The sequence below is a fragment of the Argiope bruennichi genome, chromosome X1 (assembly GCF_947563725.1).
Source record: "Argiope bruennichi chromosome X1, qqArgBrue1.1, whole genome shotgun sequence".
In the NCBI taxonomy this organism is placed as follows: domain Eukaryota; kingdom Metazoa; phylum Arthropoda; class Arachnida; order Araneae; family Araneidae; genus Argiope; species Argiope bruennichi.
In genome coordinates, this window is record NC_079162.1 from 55,959,104 (window position 1) to 55,973,397 (window position 14,294).

Genomic DNA, 14,294 nt, shown 5'->3' on the forward strand with positions numbered 1-14,294 from the left:
AATTCTAATGTCGTTAATTTATTATTTTCATGTCATTTTAATAATTAAAAATCTTCTGACCTATAACTTTAAATAGTTCATTATTTTTTATTTATCAGACTAAAAATTTTGCATTTTATAAAAGAAATGGGTTACTTAGACACTTTAAAAAAATACTAATGATTGTTAGCACACACCTTTATTTTCAGTTCCAAATGGTTCGTAATTTTTTACGAAAAATGTGAAATCTATCTCAGCTTGTGAAAGTTCATGATTTTGATATAGCTTTCGTCGTGTTTCTCTTAGAGCACAAAATTGGGCATGGTTTTAAAATGTGATGTGGTTCTTTTGAAACACCCTTTTGTTTACTTAGTGGTACAGAATCTTCAAATACGAAAGATTCAATACTTATATTTGAATCTTTACTCTCATCTAAGTCGATAATATCTTCCTGCAAGTTGTCATGAAATGTATGAGGAATATCAAGATTGGGGTTTCTGTAATTATATTGATACGTCTTTAAAGATCTGAAAGCTGCTGTTGTAAGGAATCCCAGAGCAACCGTTTCTATTATTGTCCAAACCAGAATGGTAGCAAATGGATCAATTGCTAAAACCGTTGATGAACTATCACTAGTTGGCTCAATACTAATATCTACTGACAAAGTTCGATTAGTAAGATCTAATGACGGATGAAGATGACGCATTTCAAAATTATTTATATTATGTGTGGCGTTCATAACAATAGTTGCTTTCGCTCTCCTTCCGAAGGTGAGTGGGTGTGCTTTCTCGATGAAGCCCTACTTCTCTATATCTTTCATTTACCTAGAAAAGTTAAATTTTGATTTTAGTTTATGCATAAATTTATAGTATATTATACAAAAAGAGCATTTTTATAGATAAATGTTAAAAAAAAAAATCATGTAGTTATAATAACTGCGTGAGGGGGGGGGGGAGGATTAGCTTTGAAATAATTGTAATATTTTAGAATCAACGCATTTGTAGAAATAGTTATTACTATACACTTAAATCGAAGCAAAGCAATTTTTTTTCTTCATGCATAGTATGGAATGCATAACTTAAAAGAATTGATTTGTAAACAATTCACTCCACCGCTATTTTAATATGTTCTGTCATATATTTTCAATATTTTCTTCTAAACTTCCTTAAGCTAATTCTTTCTTAAGATTTGGATACTCCTCAGAGAAAGAGTGAAGTGGAGAGGCATTCCATTTGTATAAATGGAAGGATACAAGAACCTCTTCCTGATAAATGAGAGTATAAAAACTTACAGGATTTATAATGAAATTTCATTCATTTTACACACCCTATAAGTTATTAACCTAATCTCGAATTCGTAAAGGAAAATACTTAATTTTCGTTCTCTTAGTTCGCAAGTAAGTTGTTTAAATTGAGATCTAAAATCTTTATCTTGAATATTCATGTGAGACATTTCATAGGCGAATTAATGTTTTTTTTTTTTTTTTTTTTTTTTAATATTAAACTCTTCAAAATCGGGAATTTTACATCCAGAAAAATGTATTAAATGCGGCAGCTCTGGTGGTGTCTCCATCATATGACATGACACAAAATTACGAGGTCTACCCCAAAAAAGCTGTAGTGTTACATGGGGGTTAATATAACTAAGCTTATAAATCATGTAATTCATTTAAAAAAATTAATTACATGCTTGAACATTCATTGTATGCATTATATATATGTAAGCATAATTTTATGTAAATCAGAATGCAGTTTTGAAGACAGTGAAAAGACTTCTTGCATTTTTAAATTCTGTTTAATCCATCGGGAAAACATAATTATTTACAAGAAGGCGCGGACATGGCACGTACGTCACAACGCGGCATAAAAGCGGAAGTGGGGAAGAAGAGAAAAAAAAATTATTATCCCTTGTCTTATATAACCTGAGATTTCGATAGGGAAAATATTTCTTCATAGTGCTAATATATTAATAAGATTCTGATAGGGATTTCTGATGCATGTCAATTACATGCAAGGGAAACACAGGGATCTTTTAAAAAAGAATGTGCTCACTGGACATTTTCTTATCCCTTCAAGCGGACCATGAGAATGTGTCGGCGTTTAGCCGATTCAGCAATTTTATAAAACTTCTCTTGAATTAATTAAGTAGAGAAAGTGGAATTGGATCAAGAAATAAGAGAATGAACACTATGGGCTAAATTAAGATAAAATCTTGGAAATTAATTAAATTGAAATTAAGAGTTTAAAATATCTTTACACACACACATTATATATATATATATATATTCAAGCCCGGCCATCTAGAAGAGGGGAAGTGGCAATGCAACCACGCCCCATCAAAAATTAAACGCTCTCTTTTGTTTTTTTTCACTGAAAATTATATAATGCTGGTTTATTTAACAATGCTAGCGAAAGTTTAGTGATCCTAAGACATAAATTGCAGTACGGTAAAAGGTAGTAAAATAATGTTATTGCGAAGGATGCGGTAAAACAGCATAGTCATAAAGCCCCCCCCCCCCCCCCCGACAATCTTCAGATATGGTCAGTTTTGTTGACCATAGCTATTCCTTTCGATGATAATTTTCAATCCTCTAAGAATTTCCTTCACACTAACTTTTTACCCCACCGTAGTTGTAAGAGAACCACAACCACCGATAGATCCATGGTTGTGGTCAAACACGTGGCTTTAAATGCAAAAAATTGCTTAATTTATTTAATTATGAGGTTACGCACCAAAGGTACTGCAAGAGTTATGCATCGTGTGCTACGAAAGTCATCCAACATGAAACAAGCATATTTAAATGAATGCATTTTTCATCAAATTCGTTCAATATTTATTTTGAATCCTTTTATCCTTTAAAATCATTTTAGGACACCAAAAGTTTTTTTTGGGGGGGTGGGGTGGGGGGGGGGCACGGCTCGGAAGTATTTTTTAAGTTTAAAGTGCTTAGAAAGAATTAAATTAATTAACGCGTGTAAATTTATCACATACACATACACACACATATATTTTTTATTTGAATTGCGGCTTATGTATAATAAAGATTTTCAATGGAGGTGGGGGTCTTTATTAAATTACCCCCTCCGCGTTCGAAGCAAGGATCGTCACAATTCGTTGGCTTATTGCTTTCGGAACTTGATTAAGGTATTTTTGTGAGCAATCATAGTTTTTCTTTCTATTTCACTCCGTACATTTTACCATAGATGACGTTAGTATCAGAAAAGAACTGTATAGACTTTTATGAGATGGAATGATCGTTTTAAGGATATGAATTGAATTATGAATGTTTTGAAGCAACATAAGAGTTAATTCGAAATAGACCTCAATTTTGAACTGTATTTAGAGGAAGTGGGAGAAACCTGAACTAACATTCCGATCTTCAGTTCCATACTAACGGGAGGATATTCAATCCTCGAAGTCAAATTTAAAAAACACGAGGCCCACACGTATACAACAAATCTTTTGTGGAATTCGGTTTCGAATCTGGAAACCTCCGGTCTTTAAGCCGAGACTTTACCACCAGAGCAATACAGTTTTCTTTCGGGGTATGAATAATTGCTTATTTCAGTATACTAATTAAATATAACTTAGAAGACATAGGAAACTTAGAATTAATAAGTGAAACAAACTAATGGCTATTTTCGTAACACGAAATGAGAGAACGTTAAATTTAAATCGATATCTTTGTGTTAAAAGAAAAGAAGTAAATTCAATTTGAAAATATGGTATCGAATTACATCAAACATCAGGTTTGATACACCTAATTTTTAATTAATTAAAATTTAAAAAACTGACTGGATTCCTCATCCTCACCTTTCAAAGTAGGTTTGTGCCAAATTTGATATATTAGGTCTTCCAGTTTGAACCGTAATGATTTTCACATCATGCAATTTACAAAAAGAATGTCAAACATGCATAAATCCCAATAGTTGCCCCATAAAGGCAATGTCAAATTTGTTGAGAAAATTGATAGAAATGTTGATTTCTTTCACCCAAGAATGAAATTGAACTGATTTTTAAAAAACCCTGTTCCATTCTTATTTTTTTTTTCATTTATTAGAAATTAATTTAGTACAAGCAGCATGATGGTTATTTTGAGACCGACCTGTGATCAATACCTAAACCGGCACTTTTTTCTCCAAACCCTTTACTCCACTCAACGAGAGAATTGAACGCACCTTTAGCCTCAGAATAAACATCCGCAAGACTAATGTACGCTTGATTTTTAGTGGAATCTGGTTTTGAACCTGGAATCCTTCGAAGCTGAGATCTTACTATCAGAGCACTATGGCCCTTTCAACAATAGGAAAATTCAAAGATTATTATAATTCAATTTAAAGGTTATTATATTTCAAAAATATTTACTGTTGAAAAGTCCAAAATTTCATTAAATTTAGAAAGTTCTCCAAATATTGTGTAATATCGTGCAGTCAAACAAATCGTGTTTTATTCAAATATAAAATAAATTTCTTCATAAAATAAAATTTTAAACACAAGGTATTTCGGAACAACTTCAAAAATCAAAAATTCGCAAACGAATAAAGATGCATTTTGCATAGAAAAGGTTTCTCTCTCTTTCATGGAACAAAAAATTTATTCGTTTCCGTGTTTACAGTTTAAACCAGCAGATGGTTTTGTAGTTATCGGAGCGATGCATCACATGAGTCAATGAGTGACTTAAAAATGTTCATTAGGTCGTCTTCCATACAAAAATATATTTTTCAGACAAAGAACCATGGCTTCTTACAGACGTAAATATTTCTGTTACTCAAGCTCTGTTGAATTCTCGAAAATGATACTTAATACTAAGAAAATTGTGGAGAAATTTAACTGATAACTGCATTCCTGACTGGAGGATGACATTATACATTTGTCATTCATTATCTTTTCTTCATTATCTTAGATAATGCATTACCCCTATAACTGCAGAACGATCCAATGTTAATAAAATGTAAACTACGAACATCGGATCATAGATTTTGATTTCGTGGGAAAAGTAATTTGATTTCACTTCTATCCTTTCCACACAAACTACATCTTTTTATTTTCATTCATTTGTGAATTATTGTTTTTCAGATTTGATCAGACTTTTGAATGTTCTTGTATGTAAACAACTTTATGCTAAAAGATATTCTTGTAACTGTGATGACAATTCACGAGATTTATTTACCTATCGATTCATGCTATTGATCAGATTTTCAAGAGTTTGCTGTACCTAATTCTGATTTTTAAACACTTCATTCAAATTTCAGGCCGATTTCTCTCTGTGAGTGCAGTGGTAAATAATAATAATAAAACTTAAACATGTCGGACAGAATTTCAATTATTATAACAAACTTTCGTAGTAAATTTATAAATTAGAATAAAAACAAAATAATTTTAAAATTGATTTAGCATTAGTTTAATTCAAGACTAAGAATAACTCAAGTTTACTTACTTTTGATTGCCTTTAATGTATGGACTGATAGGTATACTGAATCAAAATCTTCTTTTTATTAGAATAAAATACTCTTCTTTTCTTATTTACTGGTATGGGCATCAGTAGCTGGTTTCCGGCTAGGCAGCTGCCTAGAGTCGTTGGCCTGATGTAGTCATGGATATGTTGATTAAACTAAAGTTATTAGCCTAGTTGTCAAATAAATAAATTTGTAAAAAAATACAAATTCTACACGAATCATAAATTATTAGGACAATATAAACATTTAGTCGAGTATAACTTGTTTGGTACCTACCTGTTTCATTACGTTCACTTAATTGTTACAGTATTCATAAACACCGAACGTGCGCATAAATTATATTGTGTACAAACATAAATACAGTGCAATCATGAGACATAATAAATAAATAAAATCATATTCATTTTGACAAAGTTATTAAAATAAAAAATTAACACGTTGAAAAAGTTAAAAATGTGCTGAAATGTGAAACTAAATTGACCAGTTCAACAAAAGAGGAGTTTCGTAATGAGCACGACCCAGGTCCAAAAAATGCCTTAATCTGCAACCAACAGGCATACAAATTCTGTTGAAAAGCATGATTGATTACTCTGCATTCATTGCAAATTTTGGTAAGGCAAGATTATCTGCACTTCATCAGCAGTAAATTTTGCTGATGTACATTTGATTCATCAACTGCAAATCAGAGGTGGCGGTAGAGATTTGCCAACGGGGGGGGGGCAAGACAAATCCGACAGGGGGTAAGCACAATATCTCTAATTTGGCTTCAAAATAACTCATAATAATTAATTTTACATTTAATTAAAAAAAATCAAGTATTATTTAATTTTTTTTATTCTGATGCTGATCCTTTTTTTCATTGTTAAAACTTTATAAAGGTTTTTGTAAAAAAACAGGATCTCAGTTTCTTTTACTAAGCATAAAAAAATTGTCAATATTTGAGGCTATTTTTTTTATGAGACTCTTGAGATTCAATTTCTCCGCGATCTAATTTTAGAAAAAATATAGTCATATTCCATTCTAGATTGTTGTATATAGTAGAAACACAGATTGTACCAGAATGACGTGTCATGCTAAATGGACAAATGCATACTCTTACTATTTTATATCAGAAGCTATATAAAATGAATGTTGAAAGAAAAGTTTTATAAAAGTAACTGTTTTAGAAATTCAGAATACTAAATAAAAAATATTCGACGTTTTCTCCAAAAACCGATTTTTCTGCTTAGTCTCCTACCTAAAATATTTGTTAGATAAGGATTGCAACAACGAGCAAGAATTAAGACGTGTTTTGAATCCGAGGAAAATAAGTGCGCGTACACAACAAAAATTTACTATAGTTCGGACACGAACAATATAGAATGCAGAAAAGATACAATATGTTGTTTTTTAAGAAGGCCGGAGAAAATATTTTGTAAATATACGTACAAACTTATTATTTAATATAAGATATAAAAAATATTCTAATGAAAAATGGACTGCTTAAACGTTAGATACCCCTTGTATTTATTTTTCTATATATATATTTAGACTTAAAAAAACCAATGCATTTTATTTGAAAAAAAAATTAGATCTTGAACATGAATTCACTTATCTTCATTTTTATTTATGTACTTTCTGACTATTCTATGTACTGTTAAGTACTTTCTTAATTCGAAGTTATTACAAGCTAATATTCCTGCGAAAAGGTGAGTTTTATCCCCTCAGTTGCATTCATAGGATTTTTTTAACCCCTTCATATACAATGGCGAGTCTAACTCGCATACAGAATTATTTAATTTTTAATTTTAAATCTGCAATTAAGTGAAAGTATTAAGTAATTTAAAGCACTAAAATCACTTGAAAACGCATCATTACCTCAAATGCCCTTATATTTTTTTGGAGATTAAGATAACGATAATTGTCCCAAATAAGATCTGCCATCTAATTGGGAAATTAAGTAAATTTGTATATCAAAGGGTTAATGCGTTATTCATGAATATTCCAAGAATAACTATTTTAATCATCTTTTTATCAAGACATCTTTATTCAAAGTCTATTAAAAATTTAGGAGCATCTGAAATTATATACTTTTTGCTGATAATAGTAATAGAGCAAAAAGTATATATAATTGATACGTTCTCCGATTATATAGTCTTAATATTGAATGCAGAGTTTTAAGCATTTAGGTAGTAATTTAATTTTTAAAAACATTAGTGCATACTTGAATAAACTCTTTTAGTGTAGCTGAAAAGCTACCATACCAAAAATATTTTTTTGTCGTCAACTGCAGTCGGTAATATTTCTTTAGTGTAATAATTGTAGCCTTATAAATTAGATTGCAAAAGAAAACAGATATTTTATTGTTAAATGGATTTAATTTACAATTATACAATTTACTTACTCCAGTGATTTATAATGAATTCACATAATTTGGTTACAGCAAAATAACTCTTTTTAGCATGCATACTCACAAGAGTGTCAAAAGAAAACAGTGTTTTTTTGTTTTTTTTAAAATTTAGTTTAACCATTAACTAGATTTTAGTCAGGCAATTCTCATAGTGAAATGAATAAACTAAATTTATCAATTCGTTACCGAGGAAGTAACAATTATATGAATAAGATGATGATTAATTTTAGAACTTGGATTTGAATTATGAATTATGGAAAACATTTCTTTAATAATTCCACTGGCAGGTAATCGAAGTGCCCGATGAAAACAATTTTTTTTTTTTTTCATAATCTATGATAAAATCTCCGCCTAGGGATAAAGATTAGTCGGAAAAAAATGGGATGTCGTATTCATTTGCCAGATAATTGACTATTCTGCTAAACATAGTATAAATTATATGCTGAATGGACATTATGACATTTAACTAAAATGACTGAGAATTTGGATTCGTCGACATCCCTTCGCTTAGTCAACCGATCAAAATTTTTTGACAAAATGCGACATGTTTTATGTTTTATACACATGTCGTCTTGTCGGTTATATTGCCAAAAGTAGTGCAAATTAAAAGCTTGATGAACGACATTTGAATCAAATGCCTGAAAATCTGTTGATATATTCTTCGACATTCATCATATTTAGTTCATAGTCGGCCGCCCAAAAGTTATCGGCAGAATGCAGCATCTTATTCACTTGTCGGATATATTGCCAAATCTAATGCAAATTATAAGCTAAGTGAACGACATTTCAATCAAAAGTCTGAAAATCTGCAGATTTAACATCTTCGGCACTCACCGCATTGAGTTTAGTCGACCGACCAAAAATTGCTAGCAAAATGAGAATACCACCTTGTCAATATCTTATTCACTTGTTACCTTGTCGGTTACATCCATTGCATTCAGTTCTAAGTTTGGCCTATCAAAAATTGTCCCCAAAATACGGCATATTATTGACCTACCCCCAATCGATTTTACCAAATATAGCCAAAACACTTTAACCATTACTTGGATATTTCGATTGTTTACAATATATTAACTTTAAGGTGGATTTTAAATAATCATATTCGATAATGCTCAACTCTCTACAACCATTATGAAATGGTGAACACTTTTGCCGACGAAACTCTGAATTTCTCGCCGACGGGGGGGGGGCAAGAGGCTGCCGACAGAGGGACAATTGCCCCCCTGCTTCCGCCGCTTCAGCTGCAATGTATGATTGAATTTCTCTATATCAGTTGACACAACGCTGAAAACAATTCTAAAAAAAATCACTTAATTCAAGATGTACATTTTTTTTTTTATGGTTTCTCTTAATTCGTTTTCCTTAACTTTGTATTTAAATTAAGTACTATGCAATATAATAGTCGACATAACAACCATAAAAAATAAAGTTTTAATGAATTAAAAGACTGAAATTAAACATTTTTCACTGTATATAGATATCTTATATTTTTTCCTCTGAAATGTTTCCTTATTCTTCAATAATTTTAATTTTGTTATTAATTATATTAGTTTTATAATTTTAATTTTATTATTAATTATATTAATTTTATAATTATTTTTTTCATTATCTTCTTCTCATTAGCTGAATATTATTATAAACATTAACATATTTTGCTTTATGAAATATTATTTATATTTTGCTTTATGAAAGTTAATTTTGGATAGATCTCACTTGAAATTAATACGAATTATATCATTATGCAAATTATAAAGAAGAAAATGCAAATCTAAGTTATTTTTCTTGACTGCTTTATTAAATCATAAGAATTAAATGGACCATTATTTATGAAAGGATGAATTTTATAAGAGGAATGAGGCATCGGGCAAATTGTTAAAAAATTATCCTTTTCCCTATTAAATCCTTTTCTTTTTAACTTAGACAAAAATTCACATTTAAAATGAAATTAAATTGCTTTCAACACATTATTACAAAGATTTGTGTCACTACAATGAATCAATAACTTCAGATTTGCAAGTTCTCAATTATGATATCAATTATTAATAGACAAAATAATCAGAAATTAACAGAAACCAGTAAATATATAATTACAGGGAACATTTCGATTACACTAATTAAATAATGGGAGAAGATATTTTCTACTTTATCATTAACTGGTTAATTAACCTGGGTCATAGCTATGCGAAGATAAGAAAATGTTTTTTTTAGAATGAAAAGCTAATACTCAAGAGAATCAAACAGTGCTGTTTCAAATTTATTGATGAATTAAAAATTTCCCTTTTTAAAATCTCAATCTGACAGTGAAACTATTTTTAATTTACTTCATATCGCGGTGAATAAGATATAACAAAAATAATCTTGATCACTCGGAGATTCAATGATAGAACATTCTAATACGTTAAATGAAACATAATTTTAAACTGTTCTGGATTTTTGATGATTAGATTTGAGTTGCCTTTTCGTCAGTGATAGATTTTCATTCCTGCATATTAGGCAGCTGCTTAGGGCCCTTAGTTTGAGAGGGGACCACAAAAAGGTCGATTAAAAAACGTTTTTCCTAGTTGCCAATAGTAAATAAATAAATTTATAAGAAATGCAAATCGTAAAATATTAGCATTTTATCAAGTATGATGATCAAATTCCTATATGTTTCATTTCGTTGGCTTAGTTCGAATATTGATAAAACTGAACCTCTGCTTCTACAATATTGAGTACAAATGTGGATATCGAGAAGTCTGTTGTCATAATGCATAAATAAAAATCAACACATTGTCACAAAGTTAATGAAATAAAAAAGAATATAAAATAAATCATTAGCATTAGAAATTAAAATAATCAGATTATTAAAAGCAGAGCATTATAAACTATACTGTTTAGGGCCATGAATTACCGAAATCCAATTCCTGCACTTCACTTAATTTTAGCTTTCATATCAATCCAGTTTGGGGAAGTTTAAATCCTTATTAAATTTAACTTTTTGCACTTGGATGGTGATTCGCTCATCATTCAAGACAGTGCATCATTTTGACGTTTTATTTGTTTATTTTTTAATTTTAATTGTTATAGTACCTACAAAATGTTAAGAAGACGTGGAAAATAATTCGGGAGAACATAAATTAAAACAATTATATATATATTTATTTTTCGGAGCAATGAACAAGTCCTTGTCTTAAGAGAATAAATATGCATCGAATTACTTTTTAGAGAGCAAAGGATGGGAAGCCCGTATTTATATGTAAGCGAAGCTAGTCCCATATTATCTTCGTCTTTTCAACGATCAAGTCCAGAGTGGTATTTGATTTGATATATTGATTTAATGTATCGCTTTGAATCTAAGTATTCGCAATTAAAAAAAAAAACTCTAAATAAGAGGTGAGAAAAGATTAAACAAAAGGAGTGAATAAGAGGTTTAATCCATGAAAGCAGGTATTTTGAACGGATTGATTGATGAATGAATATTTTTGTGAAATAAAGGGTGTAAATGGAAGGAAACGATGACAGTTACTTCAAATTTGATTTCAGAATAATATATTGTATAAAATATGAAGATAATGACTTTTGGTATTAAAAATCCTGAAATTCGTTCAAGATATCTCAAGACAAGACCATAAGAAAGTAATAATCAGTCTTATATTTCGAATGTAATAAATATTTTTCGAATCACTAAGTAATATCAAATTTTACGTCTTGCAGATTATTGCTTAGTTAAATTCTTTACGTGACAGACCTAGTTGTATGGAATAAAAAATGAAAATCTTTTTATTTAAAATTATGTTCTGATTATTAATAATGATAATTCTAGTAATCGTTTAAAAATAACAAAAATGTAAATGATTAACCAGAATTTTTTTGATATTCAAAGAAATTCTTTGATTTTTTATAAAACAAACTTCTACGGTTTGCTTATACCGTTTATGAGGCAAATGCATTGTTCAGTTTATTCGTACATATCGAATGGAAATCATTTCGAGAAATACATCGGATGTGCAATGATATTTAAGCTATAAGAGACAATTAGTTTTCGTTAATTTCAAAGATAATGTTAAATATTTAATTAAAAATTATATTAAAACATCTAAATCACTTAAATAAAAATATTGTGACGAATAAAACGTGAAAAAGATTCGGTTTACTTTTAATGAATTTTTAATATATCCGACCAGATTCGGAGGCAATTTTTCAAAAAAAAAAGTTTTGATTTTTATATCATGTCTTATTAATAAACGGACAAAATGATGAATAAAAGTGAAATTATTTAAATATATATGAAGCTTTTGAAAATAAAGCATATTTTGATGTAAATTTTTGCATTTATTTGCAAAAATTGGAATTGTTCTAGAGAAATAAAATTGGTGCAGTTTTTCATTTTTTTTGTAACATTACATGTGTAACATATTTAGAGTGTAACTAATTATTATCTAAGAATTATATCCAAAAAAAATTGAGTAATATATGATTTGGGATAATTTGGGATTTTTCAACGGTATTTACACTAAACAATCAAATTCACTTCTAGAGCATTCATTATATCCATAGATCATTACATTCCACATAACATACTGAGAACTAATTATATATTTCATTCAGATATCTTCATTATTTTTTGAGATATGATGATACTCGTACAGTAGAATTATGATAAAACCCTTTCTTCAGAAAATGCATTTAAAATTTTTAAATGGTTATAAGTAAGCATCTTTTACATGTCAAATGTTTGATATAACTTGGCTTCTAACTAATATAGATATAAAATTAAGATACCACTGAAAACAGAAATGAATCTATTTTTTGGAACTTCAAAATAAATAAATAAAAATGCGACTTATCATCCAAATGCCTGTTTTCAACCTAGTCGAATACTCTAATAAAGCATTTTATTAAATGAAAATGCTTCGGTTTACACCAAATTCCTTAGTAGCACTTTTTTTGTGCATTTTAAAACAAAAAGCTTATATTAAGGAAAAATAAAACTTATCAATATTTGAAATTAGTACGAAAGCAAAAGAAGCCGCTTTATCAGTTACAAAGATATAACAGCTAGCAATTGATGTAATACTAAATTATTAAGTTGATTTTAAACGAAGAATATTCGCTTCGATGTTATAATGCATGAGATGAATCATCAACTTGCTGAGAAAATTTCTTTCTGCAAGTTATCCAATAGATCAAGCAATTTTACACATAATATTTTAAAAGTTCTATGTACAATATGGAATGATTAAATATACTCACTCTTTATAAGTAAAAATGATCTGACAAGCGTATCATAAAAAAGCTATTAATTTTAATCATTATTCATGTACTTGAATCAATAACAATACCAAACGATTGAGATGAGAGGTACATATTTCTTCGCCTTCATCTTTTTAAAATTACAATTCACTATTCATCTTTTAAAATTACAATTGAGAAAATTCAACATATAAACATATATTCATTCTAATCATTCCTGAGAGCATCTTTCCAAAAGGAATGATTTGAATTTAAATCTAGTATAATATGGGACAAGCCTACTTACCTCTCAAAATATATATAAGGTTAATGCAATATTAAATAAATTTCGGAAATATACATACCAAATAGAAGTATTTTATGAGGCAACAGCTGCACGTTTCACTACTTCTTCCCCATATCACGAAAATGTTTATCATTCTTTCGAGCTCTCAGCTTTTATGCGTTACAGTAGAGTGATTCTTTGCAAGTCGAAACATTAAACCGGAATCCTTTGTCAAAATGCAACAATTGTTAAAATTTTATTTCTACTGAACATCTGACCTATTTTCGATGAATTAAAGTCGTAACGATTCAAACTCTTTTCATATTTTTCTTTTCAAATGAAAATTTGAAGTATACAATCCGAGTCTTTGATTTCTAATAAAGATTATAAAAATACTTGTTTTTCTGAAAAATATAAAAACCAAGATTTAGTTGTCTAAGCATTCTAAATATTTCAAGGTACCCGGATTTAATTATTTTTCTTTGGTATGATATATCGAATTCATTGAGAGACAGGCAATTGCGAACTCAGTGTCTCTATGCGACTATTAAAAATTCGTATAATACTGTCGTAAATTCTAGTAATTTAATTATATATATGGTTATCCGACTGTATAACTCGGGTATTTTATGAAATAACTAATCAAGCCTGTTAAAGTGTCTAATAAATTAATAATACTATACTTCACCTAGTTATTCTGTCAGTTGTGCAATGAAAAAAATTAATATAAAATTATTTAACTGAATCTTGCAATATAAAAAAACGTTTATACTAGGACATATCATTAGTTGCATCCAAGATTGACACCTGGAATTTCAATTATCAGATATATTTTTTAAATATCATAGTTTTAATATACAGACTTTAAATTCGGAATTTAAAATAAATTCATATTGTATATCTTTGTATGCTACGACGATTCATGTCGGATATTTAAAAAACTTTAATGGGGGGCGGATCATCATTTTATTTG

General features: G+C 29.2%; 1 long non-coding RNA gene across 1 annotated transcript; it reads right to left on the reverse strand.

Annotated features, from left to right (window-relative positions):
* Positions 1-259: 259 nt before the first annotated feature.
* LOC129959099 (uncharacterized) lies at positions 260-13,672 on the reverse strand. Its single transcript, XR_008783398.1, has 3 exons — positions 13,401-13,672; positions 5,417-5,604; positions 260-803 (listed from the first exon to the last, which is right to left on the reverse strand). It is a non-coding gene; the product is annotated as an uncharacterized LOC129959099 (long non-coding RNA).
* Between the last annotated feature and the right edge of the window lie 622 nt (positions 13,673-14,294).